The following is a 19,951-nucleotide window of genomic DNA, read 5'->3' on the forward strand; positions in this document are numbered from 1 at the left end:
ATGTACGAGACCCCTTGAGGTAGGAGGAAGTACAGTGAAACCTTGGACTGCAAGTAACTTGCTCTGCAAGTGTTCTGCAAGACGAGTAAACCTTTCTAACAAATTTTAACTTGATAAACGAGTGACGTCTTGCAATCCACGTAGTACGTGATGCCGAATGTCACCTGATCACCACTGAGCCAATGGTGCTTTCTAGAAAAAAAAAACAGCGGTGGGTGGGGATAAAATCAGTTTGGCTACTGAACAGGATACAAGAAAAGAGGGCAAGTGGGTGCCAGATCAGCAATTCAAGGAGCTAAGAATTTTCTTTTTTAATCTTCATATTAAGAATAATGGGAAGGCACTGAGAATTTTTAAGCATGACCTGATTTGCTTTTTCAAGAAAAAGCATGGTCAGGTATCTGGCTGGCTTAGTCAGTACAGCATGTGACTCTTGATCTCAGAGTCATGAGGTGGAGCCCTACACTGGGGTAGAGTTTATCTGAAAAAGAAAGAAAGAAAGAAAGAAAGAAAGAAAGAAAGAGCGAGCGTGGGTATATATGTGAGGTATTGCAAGGGGCTAGAAATAGGGTTTCTCAACCTCAGCACTATTTATATTTTGGACTAGGTAATTCTTTTTGGTGGGGGTCCTGTCCTGTATGTTGCAGAATGTTTAGCAGCATCTCTGACCTCTACTCTACTCACTGGGTGCCAGTAGCACCCTTCCCTCAAGTTGTGACAACCAAAAATGTGTCCAGACTTTGCCAGATGTCCCCGGAGGGCCAAATCACCGCCATTTGAGAAACACAAGGAATGAATGCAGGGCTCCTGTGGCCACTATTGCTGCCGTGCAGGAGAGAAATGTTCATTGCTGGGACTTGGGTGGGAGACACGGGGCTGGGATAGGCAGATGGGATTTGAAAGACAAGGATGTTTGGGTGGACAAACCCATCACGATGGTCCAGTCCTCAGCTCCTCTCCCTGCTTCCTTCCTTCGACATTCCACTTGCTCTAGACAAAGAATCCGATCTTGTTTGTGTTGGGAAATACTCATAGTCAGATGGCAGAAAGATAACACGTGGACTATAGAGCTAGCTACCGTTCACTCCTTTGTAGTTTGCTGATGCAATGTCCACAAAGGGCCAACGTCTCTTCGAGGAATTAATTGGGGATCAGCCAAGCAGGGTATTTCTGGGCTTGCTTTTGAATGAGGGAAGTCCAGAGATTTGGATAGCAGACTGAGAAATGATGCTCTGGAGCGGAGTTGTAGAAGTCACCTGCACGCCTCACCGGTGAGGGCTGCGATTGTCTGATGTCTAGTCATCAGCCCGCCTTTCTGCAGAGACCAGCTTGGTTTTTTTATTTTTTTTATTTTTTTTAATTTTTTATTACCAGTGTCCTCCTTCCCCTTGGTTTTTACACAAAGACTAATGATTCTCTATCCTTTGTCTGCCTGCAAGGAAGTATTGTGAGGGATGGTGAGTCCCCAACCCTAAAACACTTGAATTCATCCAATAAAAGATCCTACCATTATTTTTCTACCCATAGTGCAGTTTTCTGTAAGAGAGGAAAGGTTGTGTTTTCTACTCCCATGAAGGAAAAAATAGAAGCCAAAATCCCTTTCAAATCGCAGTTTTGTTCTTGAGTCAAAGGCACCTCCTGCGCTTCTAGCCAAGTCCAATGAAAAGGCTTTGTTAGATTATCTAAAGCTATCAGAGTTCATAAAGGTCATCGTTTCATTCATGCTGAGCTTGAGAAGTGTGTCCTTTCTTTGCTTCTAACACGCAGGGAAAATTGAATGTGCAATGTTCGTTTCATTTGTACCCTACCCTCATTCAGTCGTCAGTGGTGCATGGTCTATTCTGCTATGGAAGTGTCATCATTAAATCCATGGTGGTGCAATCATATAAAAATGTAGAGGACAATATGAAAACCTGAAAACCAATTCTTCTCTGCAGGGTCAGAAGGCCAGTGCCTTTTCATCAACCTCTGATTTCTCTCCTAGACAAAGGTGAGCATGAATCATCACCACCAGCAACCCAACCAGCCCCTGGAACACAGTCCTACCCCCTCCCATTGAGAAGTGAGCAGAAGACCCTTTATTACGGTAGATTCTAATTAATAAGCGTGGAAAGGATGGCAGACATTAGAAAATCACCACGTGGCAAATCACAGTAATAATAGTTGCAGGCAAAAATAAGTGCTAAACTTAGTAGCACAAATATGATCAGAAATAGGATATTTACACGGCCTCCAAGTATATCCCCACAAGACCCGTACGAAGTTCAATGGGAAAATAGTAAATTTATAGTGGAGGAAGCTGTGATCAAGTTGATGTCATCAGTATTGAAACATATGTAGATCATCCTATCTCCCCATATGATTTCAACTTGACTGGCCTGGAGGTACCCAGATTACACACTGGATGAAATTAATGTCTCAATGGGTGGGCTCAGGAAAGTATACTGTGTTCCCCAGTGTGGGTGAACTCAATCCTCTAAGAGACCGAATAAAACAAAAGACAGCAGGGAGGAATTTGCCCCTTTTTCCTTGCCTCACCTCTTGAGGAGGACATTTCATCTCATCTCATCTCATCTTTTCCTGCCATTCTCCTGAGATGGTTCTGTGTGTCCAGCCACGATTTCAGGAATTTTGACTGTCGGTGGGTTAACTAACTCTTGCCTCTAAGCTGTTGTATCTGTCTTGGGTCAACCTTTTAGTCAAGGGGCAGTCAGAGAACCTGCAAAGACAGAGAGCTGGGGCTCCATGGAGCTGACAGGACAGCTTAGGTGAACTGTTTCTATGCTTGCTTGCTCACAAATGTTTGTCTAACAAGTGACCCTGCATGTGGCAGAGTTCCACTGGAAGTCAGCACTCATTAAAATTTAGTAGCGACGTTGTAGGGGGGAGTAGTTAACCTCCTATTTCTTAACATTTGGCAGCTGCAGAATCAAATGGAGTGAGCAGTTCCAAAAAAGAGGCCACTCCACCAAAATCTACTTCGTGTTTCTCTTTGAAAATCCAAAGGTAAGGGCCCCCTCGGTGGCTCAGTCGGCGAAGTGTCCAACTCTTGATTTCAGCTCAGGTCATGATCTCATGGTTTGTGGGTTCAAGCCCTGCATCAGGCTCTGCACTGACAATGTGGAGCCTGCTTAGGATTCTCTTCCTCTCTCTCTGCCTCTCCCCTGCTCGTGCTGTCTCTCTCGCTTTCTCTCTCAAAATGAATTTAAAAGAAAGAAAGAAAGAAAGAAAGAAAGAAAGAAAGAAAGAAAGAAAAAAGAAAATCCAAAGCTAAGGATGATTTAGCAAAAACATTTTGGTAAACAGGACTTTTTTTTTCCTCTAGTAACAGTGATTAGGATTTATTGATTTCAGCCACTTTTAGGCATACAATTCTGTGGTATTAAGTATGTTGTTGTGCACCCATCACCACCATCCATCTCCAGAACTTTTTTATCTTCCCAAACTGGAACTCTGTGTCCATCAAAACCCTACTCCCATTCTCCCCTCCTCTTACCCCCTGGCAACTCCCCTTCTCCCTCCAATCTATGAAATGTCTCCTGAGGAGTCTGAACAGCAGCCTGTAATGCCCCTCTTTTAGGCTTTGAGCTCTGGTGACCCTACCTCTTCCATTTTGTTCCCTCAGCCCAAGATTTAAACTGTTTCCTGCAGTAATTAATCTTGGGGTGACCTCAGCATCTCCATTTTGTTTTCAGACTTCCTATGTCTCAGTCATCCGTTCTCTGTATTAAGTCCCCTCTGTTTAAAATATGATGTTTTTAAAAAATGCTTATTTATTTTTGAGGGAGAGAGTGAGAGAGAGCATGAGTGGGGGAGGGGCAGAGAGAGAGGGAGACAAAGAATCCCAAGCAGGCTCTGCACTGTCAGCACAGAGCCCAACGTGGGGCTCGAACTCACCAACTGTGAGATCATGACCTGAGCCTAAGTCAGATGCTTAACCGACGGAGCCACCCAGGTACCCCCTAATATATGAGTTTTAAACTGTTTTGATTTTCTGTTTTCCCAACTGGGTTCTGACTTCTACAAATCCAGAACTCAGGCATTAGGGGAGAAAGAAAAGAGAGAGAGCCAGGCAGGGAGGGTAGGAAAGGGAGACCCTGACTGGAGGCACTGACACACCCCCTCCACTCTACACTGGACCTGGCAGAAGCAAACTTAAAACTGCTAGATAGGACAACTTTTACAAACCGTGACACATGGAACTCCCACAGAGAAAGCACCTCCACTGGAGGCCATTACGATTTGTAAAATCATAATTATCAGATTTAACAGCAGTGTAGACATAGCTGAAAAGTGGATCAGTAACTTGAAAGAGAAATTGGAAACCATCCAGATGATAGCACAAAGAAATGAAGAGATGGGACACATGAAGCATGATTAAGAGAAATGGAGGATGGGGGCGGACGACTCTATCAGTAGAACATGCAACTCTTGACATCAGGGTCCTGAGTTCGAGCCCCACGCTGGAGGTATGGTCTACATAAATAAAAGAGAGAAAAGTGGAGGGTAAAATGTGTGAAACGAGAGGGGAAGTAAGGGAGAATCTAGGTAAACTGGGAATTTTCTATAGAAATTGACTGAGAATTGCCCAGAACTGAAGAAAAGTAGGAACCTCTGTCTCAAGCAGGATAAAAAATGACAATAGAATGTGTAAGTGTAATGTTTTTTACTGATTGTGTGCATAATATATGTATTATATTGTTACATTTATCAATCATAAAAGGGATTTTCAGATTGGGCAAGAAACACCAGCTAAATATATGCTATTGATGAGAAATCCACCCCAAACATAATGAAATCAAAGGTTTAAAGTAAAGGAAAATGAATCTATAAAGAACTTATCAAACTCAACACCCAAAAAACAAATCATCCCGTGAAGAAATGGGCAAAAGACATGAATAGACACTTCTCCAAAGAAGACATCCAGATGGCCAACCGACACATGAAAAGATGCTCAACATCACTCATCATCAGGGAAACACAAATCAAAACCACAATGAGATCCCACCTCACACCTGTCAGAATGGCTAACACTGACAACTCAGGCAACAGATGTTGGCAAGGATGCAGAAAAAGACAATCTCTTTTGCACTGTGGGTGGGAATGCAAACTGGTGCAGCCGCTCTGGAAAACAGTATGGAGGGTCCTCAAAAAGTTAAAAATAGAACTACCCTATGATCCAGCAATTGCACTACTAGGTATTTATCCAAGGGATACAGGTATGCCGTTTCGAAAGGGCACATGCACCCCAATGTTTACAGCAGCACTATCAACAATAGCCAAAGTATGGAAAGGGCCCAAATGTCCATTAATGGATGAATGGATAAAGGAGATGTGGTATACACGCACACACACACACACACACACACACACACACACACACACACAATGGAGTATTACTCAGCAATCAAAAAGAATGAAATCTTGCCATTTGCAACTACGTGGATGGAACTAGAAGGTATTATGCTAAGCAAAATTAGCCAGAGAAAGACAAATATCATGTGACTTCATTCATATGAGGACTTTAGGATACAAAACAGATGAACATAAGGGAAGGGAAGCAAAAATAATATAAAAACAGGGAGGGAGACAAAAACATGAGACTCTTAAATATGGAGAACAAACTGAGGGTTACTGGAGGGGTTGTGGGAGGGGGGATGGGCTAAATGGGTAAGGGGCATTAAGGAATCTACTCCTGAAATCATTGTTGCACTATATGCTAACTTATATGTAAATTAAAAAAATAAATTAAATAAAAATTAAAAATAAATAAACATTTAAAAAATTTTTTAAAAGGAAAATGATATCCCAAGAAATCATTCCCCCAAATAAAGTTGGGGTAACAATATTAAACATTATGGACTAAACGTTTGCATCCTCACCAAATTCCTATGTTTAAGCCCTGCCTCCCACATGACTGTATTTGTAAATCAGATTGTAAGGGAGGGTCTGAATCCCATAGGATTAGTGTTCTTATACGAAGAGGGAGAGGGGGCTGAATTGGTGGCTCAGTTCTTTAAGTGTCCGACTCGATTTCAGCTCAGGTCATGATCTCACACTTCACAGGTTCAAGCCCCACATTGGGCTCTGTGCTGACAGTGTGGCACCTGCTTGGGACTCTCTCTCTTCCATCTCCCTCTCTCCCTGCCCCTCCCCTGTTAGCTCTCTCTCTCTCTCAAAAATAAATATAAACATTAAAAAAATTAAAAAACAAAAAAAAAAGAAGAGAGAAAGGGAACAGAGCTCTCCCCCTATCTCTGTGAGCACATGTGAGTAAAGGCCATGTGAACACATAACAAGAAGGCAGCTGTTTGCAAGAAAAGAAGAATATTTACCAGAACCCAACCATGCTGGCCCTCTGATCTCAGACTTCTGGCCTCTAGAAGTGAGAGAAAATATACTTCTGTTGTTGAAGCCCCCAGTCAATAGTATTTTGTTATGGCAGCCCAAGCTAATATACTAGCAGAAGATAAAAGGATAAAGAGGGTCATATTAACAGGATTTTTTTTTTAAATCACAGAATGCTAAAACAATCCTGAATTTGTACACATCTAATGATTTAGCATCAAATATATAAATCAGAAGTATGGGGAGGGCACCTGGCTAGCTCAGTCGGTAGAGCCTGCAACTCTTGATCTCAGGGTTGTGAGTGAGAGCCCCACATTGGGTGTGGAGATTACTTAAAAATAAAATCTTGGGGCACCTGAGCGGCTCACTTGGTTGAGCATCTGACTCTTGATTTCGGTTCAGGTCGTGATCCCAGGGTTGTGGGATTGAGCTGAGCACGGAGCCTGCTTAGGAATCTCTCTCTCTCCCACTGCCCCTCTCTGCTACTGTCACATGCTTTCTCTCCTTCTCTCTCTCATAAAATAAAATAAAAATAAAATAAAATAAAATAAAATAAGTCAAAATTATGTAGAATCAAAAAATCATCTGATAAATCCACACTTGTAATTAGAGACCTTAACACATCCTCCTTAGAAATTTTGATCAAGCTTGATCTAACAGATATGTAGAACTCTGTGCCCAGCAAACAGAGAATTATTAAGTGCATATGAAACATTTTTATGAATTTATTTTTGAGTGGGATTTTGTTTAGGTTTTTGGATGTTCCAAGAAAACCTTATTTTTTTATTAAGTATATAGTTGTCACTTTTATGAATTTATTAAGCTGAAAAATGATTAAAAGAATTAATAACATATAGAAAACTTTTGTTGACCATGATGCAGTAAAATTAAAATACATTTCAAAGCAATCACCCCGAAGACATACACCAAGAGACCCAAGCAGGCTCTTTGAAAAGGATAACAGCATAGATAAAGGCCTGGAAAGATCAATAAACAAACAACAACAACAACAAAAAAACAGAAAAAGAAAGAAGGCAAAAAACTTTAAGTTTGAGATTGAAAAAGGATGTGTAAAATCAGAATACGATAAAACAATTTAATGCAAATGAAAGTCAACAATATATTTTAGTAGTATATGATAAGTTTACGTTAACAATCCAAAGATGGTTTAATACCAGCAAATAATAACAGATATGAGGAGAAAATCTACATAACTATATCGATAGATTATAAAATCATTCAATACCAATGCACAATTAAGTCTCCCTACTCTACCCAAAAAGGTAAACTACAATTAGAAAGGGAAATCTCTTAACCTATTAAAGGGAACCCACGAAAAACCTGTATTAAATTTATATACTGTTAGATATTAGAAAATATCTCTTCAAGATCAGGAACTAGATAAGAAATCTCATTACCACCACTTCCATCAAATATGTCTATTTTCTTCCTGAATAGCACTTTAAAACACTTTGATTCAGAGAGGGCTTCCTATTCCCTGAATATATTACAAATATACTTTGATAAGAAAAATAAAACAGATCCAAAATGAAGATGTGGGATCCAAGAAGCAACACAGATCGATAAGATTGTCCAACGTTTTAGAATTATGGGTAGGGACATAATTATATTACAATTTGAAAGCTTAGGAAATTTATTCAACTCTTTCTTTTCTATCCAACAAACATTTTTCATATTCTATCGTGGTAAGTGTTTAAAGTTTTCATTTCGGGAAATTTCAAACATACCCAAAAGTAGAGAGAAGAGTACAGTGAACTAATGTTTTGTCCACCTTGTTTTATTACACTCTGTACTTTTATTGGAGGTGCCTCTGGCATTTAACACAACCCCCAGACAAAATATAATTTCACCCACTGGAATTTCAGACATTCCAGTACATATCTCTAAGAGATAACGACTTTTTAAAAAGATAATCATCAGAGCACCTGGGTCACTGTCGGTTAAGCATGGGACTTTGGCTCAGGTCATGATTTCATGGTTCGTGAGTTAGAACCCCTCGTGGGGCTCTGTGCTGACAGCTCTGAGCCTGGAGCCTCCTTCGGATTCTGTGTCTCCCTCTCTCTCTCTGCCCCTCCCTCACAATTTGTCTCTCTCGCTCTCAGAAATAAACAAAAAAAAAGAAATAAAAAAAAAAGATAATCACCATACCATTATCACACTTCATAATCACCTTACCATCTAATACCTAGTCATCCTGAAGCTGAATATAGATATTTTGCACTATATTCTCAAGAATATCTTGAGAAACTTTGTCAGATGCTTGCTAAAGTCTTAAAAGAATCTCACTACAGTTTTCTTCTAACCCATGAGCCTTTATGAGCAAATGTATTTAATTTGGCATTACATTTCTTTATTTATTGAACCTAAGAGGTTGCGCCAATGATCATTGCTTCCTTTTCTAAATCTTTAGAAGCCGTCGGTTCAATAATGCACTTTGGAATTTTACACGATGGGAGTTTGTGGAATGATTCATTTGTTCCCTTTGAAACACGGGATAAATAGCTGTGGTCTTATCTTGATACCACTCCTTTTGTCATCATGATGCAGTAACCTAATCAGATAGCTTTCCACCCAACATCTGAAGTTAAAAATTAAAAATAAGTTTGAAGAGAGGTACGGACGTGCGGAGGCCTGCAGCGGTGGGACGGAGGCCACGGGCCCCCCCTGTAGGCAACTCGCTCTACTTGTCACAGTTGTCGGGAGGCCGGTTCTGGTGAAAATGCCACGATGTCTACCTTTGCCCTATACACCCTGGTTTAAAAGCTGGGAGAAGGGGCGCCTGGGTGGCGCAGTCGGTTGAGCGTCCGACTTCAGCCAGGTCACGATCTCGTGGTCCGTGAGTTCGAGCCCCGCGTCGGGCTCTGGGCTGATGGCTCAGAGCCTGGAGCCTGTTTCCGATTCTGTGTCTCCCTCTCTCTCTGCCCCTCCCCCGTTCATGCTCTGTCTCTCTCTGTCCCAAAAATAAATAAACGTTGGAAAAAAAAACAAAAAAAACAAAAAAAAAAACAAAAAAAAAAGCTGGGAGAAGTGACAGATCAGTACCTCAGACTCTTGTCATATTTCCATGCTCACATCACCTCCCTGTCCTGACTTCAAGCCGCCTGAATATCAAGGGATATGCTTTAAGCAACATATAAGTTGGCTTAAGAAAGATTTCTGGGGCGCCTGGGTCTCTCAATCAGTCAAGCGTCCAACTTCGGCTCAGGTCACGATCTCGCGGTCTATGAGTTCGAGCCCCACCTCGGGCTCTGTGCTGACAGCTCAGAGCCTGGAGTCTGCTTCGGATTCTGTGTCTCCCTCTCTCTCTCTGCCTCTCCCCTGCTCATTCACTCTCTCTCCCTCAGTCTCTTTCTCTCAAAAATAAACAAACATTAAAAAGATTAAAATTTTTTTTTTATAAATTTTTTTTTTCCAACGTTTATTTATTTTTGGGACAGAGAGAGACAGAGCATGAATGGGGGAGGGGCAGAGAGAGAGGGAGACACAGAATCGGAAACAGGCTCCAGGCTCCGAGCCATCAGCCCAGAGCCCGACGCGGGGCTCGAACTCACAGACCGCGAGATCGTGACCTGGCTGAAGTCGGACGCTCAACCGACTGCGCCACCCAGGCGCCCCTAAAATTTTTTTTTTTAAAAAATGAAAGATTTCAGCTCTGGGGCACCTGGCTGGCTCTGTTGGGGGAACACACAACTCTTGATCTCCGGATTGAGTCTGAGCCCCACATTGGGCATAGAGATTACTTGAAAATAAAATCTTTAAAAAAAAGAAAAGAAAAGAAAGATTTCAGCTCGGAGACAGAACTCTAGGAGACCTGAGTGGAGTTAAGGGGGAAAGGCCAAGGGCAGATACAAGGGTGGACAGGAATAGAAGTGGTTGAGATGGGGGAGGGGAGGGCAGGGGGAAGGCTGGCTTGGGGTCCAGAGGACACTCAGACACTTCATGATCTTCCCTATCTGTCATGGGCTCACTCAAAACTCAAGAGGCTGGTTACGTAGACACAGTGAGCCTTCTTTTTTTTTTTTTTTTTTTTTTTTTAACATTTATTTATTTTTTGAGAGACAGAGACAGAGTGTGAGTGGGACAGGGGCAGAGAAAGAAGGGACACAGAATCCGAAGCAGGCTCCAGGCTCTGAGCTGTCAGTACAGAGCCCAACGCAGGGACTGAACTCACGAACCATGAAATCATGACCTGAGCCAAAGTCTGATGCTTAACCAAGTGAGCCACCCAGGTGCCCCACGGTGAGCCTTCTCTTGCCCTCAGTTCTGCTCTTCTGGGAAGGGGAGTGAAGTATTCTCTACGTCTGTGCTGGGAAACCGTGGTTACAAATGCGTGCACAGTGATGATCCCAGAAGTTGGGCATGGCCCTCAGCGAGGTGTGGGGAGTCTCTTTCCCCCAGGTCTGGGAGGCATTGTGCTTCAGCTACCCACGGTGTTTCTGACAGGTTCTCCTGTGACCTCCAGGGCAAGTTCTTAATTTATTTGATCCACTTCCCCAGGGCGCTCCCCCATGGCTCTGTCTAATCTGAGTTCTCTGAGAGATGTCCCTATACCTTGCCAGATTTTCCCCGAGCCAACTTGGGCAAAAGCCAAAGGGGCTTCAATTAATTCCATCCTTTTCATGTTCTGGGTTTATCATTGAAATCAAGACCTTTCTTCCATGGGGAAATTGAAAGCTCTCTTATTATGAATGAAAACAGAAGCAGCTTGTTAACAACATCAGTTCTTAATTACCTGTTCTTTGTTTTATGGCTTGGAAGGTTTTCCTGATTTGAAAGAAAAGAAAAAAGGATGTTTTTGCACGGGCGCATGCACACGCACACGCACACACGCACACACGCACAAGAAAAGTGCTAGTGCTCTCAACAGTTTCTTTAACATACATTTGGGTTTTAATGCTGGTCTTCAGGTGCATAGAATTGGCTTTGTGGGTCTCCTAGTGTTGAACTGGGTAAACTCAGGATCAGGAGTTTACCAGGATGAAAAAGTCATCTGTGTGACAGAACGGGCCTATAGCTTTTGTCTTCCCACTGTTTGGTGTTTTCTCCACCATCTGTGAATTATTCTATCTGGGCTTTCTGGAAAGCCTCCACAGATTTATTCCTTCCTTCCTTCCTTCCTTTCTTTCTCTTCCTTCCTCCTTCCCTCCCTCCCTTCTTTCCTTCCTTCCTTTCTTCCATCCTTCATTTTTTCCTTCTTTCCTTTCTCTCTCCCTCTTCCTTCCTTTTCTTTCTTCCTTCCTTCCTCCCTCCTTCCCTTCCTTCTTTTCTTCCTTCCTTCTTTCCTCTCTTTCTTCCTTCCTTCCTTCCTTCCTTCCTTCTTTCCTTTCTTTCTTCCTTCCTTCCTTCCTTCTTTCCTTCCTGTCCCTTGTGGTAAAATACACATAACATAAAATTTACCATCTTACCCATTTCCTGTGCAGCTCAGTAGTGTTAAGTTCATTCACACTGATGTACAACCAATCTCCAGAATGCCTTTCAGGTTGCAAACTGAACTATACATCCAACCACTCATCCCCTGTCCCCCAGCCCCTGGGGACCACCCTTCTCCTTTCTGGCTCTATGAATTTGACCACTCGGCGTACCTCATGTAGGTGGAATCCTACAGTATTTGTCCTTTTGTGTCTGGCTTATTTCACTCGGCACATGTCCTCAAGGTCCACCCATGCTGGAGCGTGAACGCACACAGATTCTTCCACCATCCATTTGACTTTTTCTGGGCTTTCTCCTTTCCTCCACTTTCATCCAGTTGTGCTAACAACAGATAAATCTGTCAATTTAGAGGTTTATTCTTTTCAAGACGGAGAGAAACAAGAGAGTTGAAGATAAAAAGGCATAACTGAGAGAAGGGCAAGGAAAAGAAGGTGGGTAGGGAGGGTCTGGAAGCATCGCTGCAACAGTAGAAACCGGGTGGAGAGGGAGCCGCAAAGCATCAGAACTGGGGGTGACAGAAAGGGACCCTGGTCACCATGCCTCCAGAGAAATTCTGAGGGAGGAAATCTTCCTTATCACATGTCCTGCCTCCAGGTAAAGAAATGGCATTTTGGGGTACCTGTGTGGCTCAGTCTGTTAAGCGTCCGACTTCAGCTCAGGTCAAGATCTCACAGTCCGTGAGTTCGAGCCCCGCGTCGGGCTCTGTGCTGACAGCTCAGAGCTTGCAGCATGATTTGGATTCTGTGTCTCCCCCTCTCTCTGCCCCTCCCCCACTTGTGCGCGCACTCTCTCTCTCTCTCTCTCTCTCAAAAATAAATAAACATTAAAAAAAAAATTGAAGGGGCGCCTGGGTGGCTCAGTCGGTTGAGCGTCCAACTTCAGCTCAGGTCACGATCTCGCGGTCCGTGAGTTTGAGCCCCGCGTCGGGCTCTGGGCCGATGGCTCGGAGCCTGGAGCCTGCTTCCAGTTCTGTGTCTCCCTCTCTCTCTGCCTCTCCCCCGTTCATGCTCTCTCTCTCTGTCTTAAAAATAAATAAACGTTAAAAAAATTTTAATAAAAAAAAAATTGAAAAATATCTGATAACCGCCCCCCACCAAAAAAAAAAAAAAAAAAGGCAGTAATGGAAAAAACAAAACACAGATAAAATTAAATAAATAAATAAATAGCAAAGTGAAATGCTGAAACCCAGTCACATCAATATTTACACTAAATGTAAAACACACTAACACTCTGATTAGGGGCGCCTGGGTGGCTCAGTCAGTTAAGCATCCGACTTCGGCTCAGGTCATGATCTCATGGCTCGTGAGTTCGAGCCCTGCGACGGGCTCTGTGCTGACAGCTCAGAACCTGGAGCCTGCTTCAGATTCTGTGTCTTCCTCTCTCCCTGTCCCTCCCCCCACTCGTGCTCTCTCTCTCTCTCAAAAATAAACAAGCATTAAAAAAAAAGAAATGGCATTTTATTCTTATTTTTTAAATATTTTATTTTTAAATAATCTCTAAACCTAATGTGAGGCTTGAACCCAGAATCCTGAAATCAAGAGTCTCATACTCTACTGACTGAGCCAGCCAGGTACCCCAAGAAATTACATCGTCTTTTTATTTCATTTATTTATTTATTTAAAGTTTATTTTGAGAGAGAGCACAAGCATGGGAGGGACACAGAGAGAGGGAGAGAATCTCAAGCAGGTTCCATGCTGTCAGCCCAGACTCCTATGTGGGGCTCAAACTCACAAACTGTGAGATCATGACCTGAGCTGAAGTCAAGATTCTGACACTTAACCGACTGAGCCACCCAGGTGTCCCAAGAAATTACATTTTTAAATTGATCTGTGTCAACCTATAATAAATTTGTAGTATTATCAATTACTACCTGTGTTGTATAACAAAAACCTCCTATTTCTGTTGCTGATAAAGGGTTACAGACTAAGAGAGAAAGAAAGAAAGAAAGAAAGAAAGAAAGAAAGAAAGAAAGAAAGAAAAGAAAGAAAAGAAAAGAAAAGAAAGAGAGAGGAAGGAAGCGGGGAAGGAAGGGAGGCCCAGTCTGTGGTGTCCAGCATTATATTAGAAAGGGCCAAACTCCAGGGATGGCCACAACAAATCTTGAAATTTTCCCTGTCTTAGTCTAGAACTCACTCTTCATTTATTAATACGTTGGATGTCAAGAAACAGGTTTTTATTGGGCTCTTAATTATAGTGATGGCTTTAGAAAGTTGTTACTTCTCGGAGACGTTGAAGGTATCTGATCTGTGTGGATCAGCTAAAATAGCTGGAGCCTTGCCCCTCCCCCACCCCGTGCACATCTTCCTGCCTTATATGAACACAGGAAAAGTATCTACCGAAGCCTCCAGCCTGAAGCTCTTACAGATGGGGCCTGTATGTGGCTTCCTATGTCCAACCATACCGAAGGAAAGGCACAGAATGTTGCCTTGGCAAAGTGGCCCAAGTGAATTCTTCGTAGAATTGCAATATGTAGGTTGGAATTCCTATGTATTGGTAAGCCTTAGCTAGTTGATGCTGTGGTTACAATTTCCTGACTTTCAGTGGCTTACCATGATCAAGGCTTATGGAAGATGGGCTGCAGGCCGGCTGAGGTTCTGGTCTTCATTCCACAAGGCCGTCAAGCAGTCCTCTCTGGGATATACTGGTCTCAGGACAGGAGGCAAAGAATGACGGTGGAACCAAGGGAAAGATCTTAAACGAAGCAGCACCTATCACTTCCACTCGCTTTTCATTCGCCAAAACAAACCATTTGGCCAAGCCTGAGCTTGCTGCACCAGTAGCTAGGAAGAGAGACAAAAATACAGCCTACCAATCGTACAGTGTCAGAGAACGGGGAGGGGACTGAGCTCACAGAACCTGCTGCGTGAACTAGGTTATTCACTCTTTGCCCAGTAAATACCTATGTCTTTCATCCTAACCTTGTGAGGCTGTGTAGCAGGTGGGTGCGGTGGATGGTGGCGGGTGGGAGGGTCTGGCTAACCTTGACCCTGTGTCATTTCTTTATGGCCATCCTTTTGTGGTAAGAGGGAACTCAGTTGTGCACACCCAAACCAGCTCAGGTCAGACCCCTTGTCTAGGTTCCCCGACAAAGGCCAGTGGCTCCACGAATGTGCCCAGTGTGAACCTCATCCCTTCCCGCCTTCTCAAAATTTGGCTTCTGTTCTTTTCCCCGAATCTCTCTTCTGCATCATCAAATTCTTCCTTGTTCCTGAATCATTCCCATCAGGACACGAACATGCAGAACTTTCTCATCTTAGAAACAAAAACATGGCCCTTGAGGACATTATGCTAAGTGAAATAAGCCAGACAGAGAAAGACAAATACTGTAGGATCTCACGTATATGTGGAATCTAAACTGAATTCATAGATACAGAGAATTCTTGCCCAAGGCAGAGGGTGGGGTGGGCAAAATGGATGAAGGGGATCAAAAGGTAGAAACTTCCAGTTGTGAGATAGATAAATCCCGGGACGTAAAGTATTATGCTTAATACCGCGGTTAACAATACTGTGTTGTATATGTGAAGGTTGTGAAGAGAGTAGATCTTAAAAGTTCTCATGGCGAGAGAAATGATTTGTACCTATGAGTGGTGATGCAGGTTGACTAGACCTATTGTGGTGGCCATTTTGCAATACATACATGTATCGACTCATTTTGTTGCCTACCTTAAACTAATACGGTGCTCTATGGCCATTATATTTCAATTAACAAATAAAAACAAACTCTTTTAAGCCCTCAGCTCCTGTGGTCACTGCCTTATGTCTACTTCTTTTTCCAGAAAAGCATTTTCAAAAAATTGTCTATCCTTAACTCTTTTTACTCTTCTAACACTTAGTCATTCACTAACCCACCTCCATGTGCCTTCACCTCCATAATGCCACACAGCTCACATGTGCGGAGATCACCAGGGATCTCCATGTTCGAAACCCAGTGGATGTTTTTCAGTCCTCATATGTTGGTGTCTTCAGGGCACTCGATGCCTTTGCCCACAGGGTTCACTGAAACACTCTCTTCTCCACGCTCCTGTGACAAGACACCTCCTGGTTTTCCCTTATCTTTCTAGACACCCTCTTCAGAAGGTGACTGACTGACTTCTTTTCTGAGCTCCACACATTTATATCCCACTGATCACTTGACCTGCCCCCTGGGACGCAGCCCAGGCTTTTCAAGCTTCTTAGGTCCAAATCTGAGTCCTTGACCTCCCTTCCAAAACTTGTTCTCTGCCCTTCTCCCTCATGTCATGTCACTTTCACAGGTCGAGATACACACTCCAAAAGTGCTGTAATTATTCTCGACACTTTCTTCTCTCCTCTGTCACCTCTAGCCCATTTCCAAGCCCCAAAGTTTCTACCTAAAAACTACCTCTTGACTCTGTCTCTCTCTTTCACCACCACACAGTCTAGGCTGTCATCATTTTGTGCCCACAGAATTACAAGAACCTTCTCAAGAAAGCCTTGTTTCACTATTAGTGAAAGAGGATTTTGAAAACCCTGAGAGATTTGTTTTGGCCAGAATTTGAAGGGTTTACAACGTCACTATTTGGAATTTGTGATTTGAAGGAAGGAAGGAAGGAAGGATTAAACACTGTTGTGCTTTATTCAATAATCCCTAGGCAAGTTCCTGTAAAACATTTTGAACACACGAACACACACAAGACATATCAACACAGCTGTGCATTACAGGTATAGTTTTCATCGGACCAACTCTTGAAGAGGGGCATTCTGGGTGTGCTGGATTGGAAGGGAGAGGAAGCAGTTCCAGGTTTTTCCAGGTGATCTGGGGGGGGACCCACTCCCACCCCAGCAGGGATCTTGGGGTTCTGTCTCTGGTATCCCCCAGGACCTAAGGCAAACTACAGAATGGAGTTCTCATCATCCACCATCTGCCAGGTAATTTTCAAATGAAACCCAGAGTACCCTGGGGGATGATGCCTCCACCAGGCAGATAAGAAAAGTGTCAAGCAGGGGCGCCTGGGTGGCTCAGTTGGTTAAGTGGCCGACTTCGGCTCAGGTCATGATCTCGCGGTCTGTGAGCCCGAGCCCCATGTCGGCTCTGTGCTGACAGCTCAGAGCCTGGAGCCTGTTTCAGATTCTGTGTCTCCCTCTCTCTGGCCCTCCCCCGTTCATGTTCTATCTCTCTCTGTCTCAAAAATAAATAAATGTTAAGAAAAAAATTTAAAAAAAGAAAAGTGTCAAGCAGTCTGGCACTGTGGCATTTACAATTGAGTCAATAAGCATCTTGAAATATAAAAATTGTTACCTTTTGGGGCACCTGGGTGGCTCAGTCAGTTAAGTGTCTGACGTCAGCTCAGGTCATGATCTCGAGGTCCATGAGTTCAAGCCCTATGTCAGGCTCTGTGCTGACATCTGGGAGCCTGGAGCCTGCTTCAGATTCTGCATCTCCCTCCCTCTCTGTCCCTCCCCTGGTCGCACTCTGTCTCTCTCTCTCAAAAATAAAGATTAAAAAATTTAAAAAAACTACTAAAAAATTGTTACCTTTTTATTTTTGAAGGAAAGTAAACCACACAAATGAAACCATAGCTTTCATTCAAAACGAATCACATATCTGAACGCCAACCAAATCATAGCTCTTATTAGTTTTTCTTATGAGTCCCTATTTCTGATCATTATTACAGCCTGTGATACTGTTCAGTTGTTAATGAAACTAAAACATTTAAAAGTTAATTTTAAAATATGAAAGGGACCTATAAATGATCCATGCTGTGAAGCCAATTGCTTTTTTGTTTTTATGTGCATTTATAAAGAAAGAAAGAGAAGAAAGAAAAAGCAGTGTACAAACTGGGTCTGACTCATGAACTTCCTTTTCTCTCTCCTCTTCCTTCCTCTTCTTCAAAATAAATAAACCATTAAACTGATAACCTGAAACACCCCCCCTTCAACACCGCCTGATTCTCTTTAATAAGCGTTAGTCAGTGGTCTTTTGGTTGGGGAGAGGAGAGCAGAACCTGGTCTCAGCAACAGCGGGCACTTTCTGGAGAACGAGCACTTCACCTTGGCAATACTTGGCTCCAGCGGCGTTGCTGACAGAGAACGGAGAAGAGGGGGTACATTTCAGGGGCTTTATGAACTAGCTGTGGATGAGTCAGTTCAATGGATCAGGCTTTCAATTTCCCCTTTCTACAAAATGAGAAGTATTAGAGAAAATGGAGTGAAAAGCCCTTTGTGGAGCTGCATCAGACCTATAAATACGGAGGACAAACTGATGGCTGTTGGGGAGGGGGAGCTACAGGCCTCGGAGTATGGAATGGGTAAGTCACGGGGATGAAAGGCACCGCACAGGAATTATCATCGGTGAGACTGGTAGAGATGTGGGATGACCGATGGTAGCTGTGCTTGTGAGCTCAGCACAACACAGAGAGGTTGAATCACTATGTTGTATACACAGGAAACTGCTGTAACACTGTGTGCCAACTACACGCAGTTTTAAAAGAATTTTAAAATGACCATTAAAAAGACACATTTTTACGGATGCAAAGTCTCATTGGTGTTTTTTTTTTTTTTTCTAGTAATTTCTACCCCCAACATAGGGCTCAAATTCACGACCCTGAGATCAAGCCTGGCATCCTCTACCGACTGAGCCAGCCAGGCACCCTGCCAGCAGATCTTATCTTCTCGATGAGAAGACTAAAATGCCCAAGGCTACCAGGCTAGGGAGGTGGCAGAACTGGGGTTGAAAAGTCAGCTATTTGATCCCAAAGTCTGCATTCTTAACATCTGTTCTACACTACCTCCACGTTCTCAGCCTTCATTCACTTCCTCAGGGTCATTGTCCTGTCGGTGTCCCTTCTCAGGGTCCCCACCCCGTCATACCTTTCTGCAGCCCACCCGAGCCTGCAGAACCGCCGGGCCCAGCAGCAGCTGTGGTGTCTTACTGGTGCATGGCGCCATCTCGTGGCCAGATGGGACAACTGTGGGGATCAATGTTCCATCTATTAAGGACACTTAGTCCTTTATGTCTGGGTGACAGCAGAGCTCTCTAGCTGTTCCCCTCCCCCCCTTTTCTTTAAACAGAGTAACATCGATATGAATCTGATCAGATAATTTATGTTCCTGTGTTAACTGGACTTATAGGCAGGAATAAGAAGTACACAAGCCAATAGAAATAGAAAAGTTGGGATACAAGGAGCAAAAATGTGGCTAGGGGCATTTTAAAATTATTATTATTATTATTTTAATGTTTATTTATCTTTGAGAGACAGAGACAGAGCATGAGCAGGGGAAGGGAAGAGAGAGAGGGAGACACAGAATCTGAAGCAGGCTCCAGGCTCCAAGCTGTCAGAGCCTGATGTGGGGCTCAAACTCATGAACCCCAAGACCATGACCTGAGCTGAAGTCGGACACTCAGAACCGACTGAGCCACCCAGGCACCCCGGGAACATTTTATTATTAACATAATACTGATGCGTCTTTTCCTGACATGTTCAAGGACACACAAGTACAATCATGTACAAGGTAGTGCGATAGTGTTTTTCCCAAGAATATATAGCATTGTGAGAACAGACCTCCCTATGTACGTATATTCCCAATTTCAATAAATTTCAAACATAAGACAGCAATTTCAAAACCCAGTTACATATCTGCTCACCCTTACTTGCACACCAAAGAGTGGTCCATGACTCTTCTGTGGAAGTCTGACTGAATTCCCTGCCTGGGGATGTGATTTCAGGAAAATCTGAAGGTGCTCTGTTCTCCCCAAGCTCCTGGTACATGACTGTGAACGCTGGGAATTTCTCTGATAGAGACCAAAGCCTGTCTGTCAAGCATTGTAACGTGCGTTTGCCGAATTATTTGGCAATTGGCACTTCTGCTGTAGAAGACAAGGAAACAGACAGGAGAAAACTCCTGTGTTAAGTATAGATAGTTTGTAAGAAAGCCACTCATGACAAGATAAACAGAACTAAGAAGACATAGTAAATATAGCTAGTAAGTCAATTGGCAGTCTGAAAGCCATGCTGAAGGTAGGTAGAATAAAAAGAATATAGAGCAGAACAATTAATATTCATCACAGACAGAAATACAGAAAGATCAAGTTTCCAGGCTTGCTGTAAGCTGTCATGTTTACATCAATCACACACTGGTGATGCCCAGTAGAGCTTCATTCTGGCCCCATACGTGTGCTGCCCAAGAAAGGGAG

At 43.1% G+C, this 19,951-nt stretch overlaps 1 long non-coding RNA gene across 1 annotated transcript in view; it reads right to left on the reverse strand.

The window, feature by feature from the left end:
• The window catches only part of LOC125173080 (uncharacterized), a 30,304-nt gene extending 15,735 nt beyond the window's left edge, over positions 1–14,569 (reverse strand). The window contains exons 1-2 of the long non-coding RNA XR_007154916.1: positions 14,349–14,569; positions 11,952–12,120 (exon numbers count right to left, since the gene is read on the reverse strand). This is a non-coding gene — a long non-coding RNA (uncharacterized LOC125173080). The remainder of the gene's footprint in view (positions 1–11,951; positions 12,121–14,348) is intronic.
• Positions 14,570–19,951: the final 5,382 nt, after the last annotated feature.

Source organism: Prionailurus viverrinus, chromosome A1, assembly GCF_022837055.1.
Source record: "Prionailurus viverrinus isolate Anna chromosome A1, UM_Priviv_1.0, whole genome shotgun sequence".
Taxonomy (NCBI): domain Eukaryota; kingdom Metazoa; phylum Chordata; class Mammalia; order Carnivora; family Felidae; genus Prionailurus; species Prionailurus viverrinus.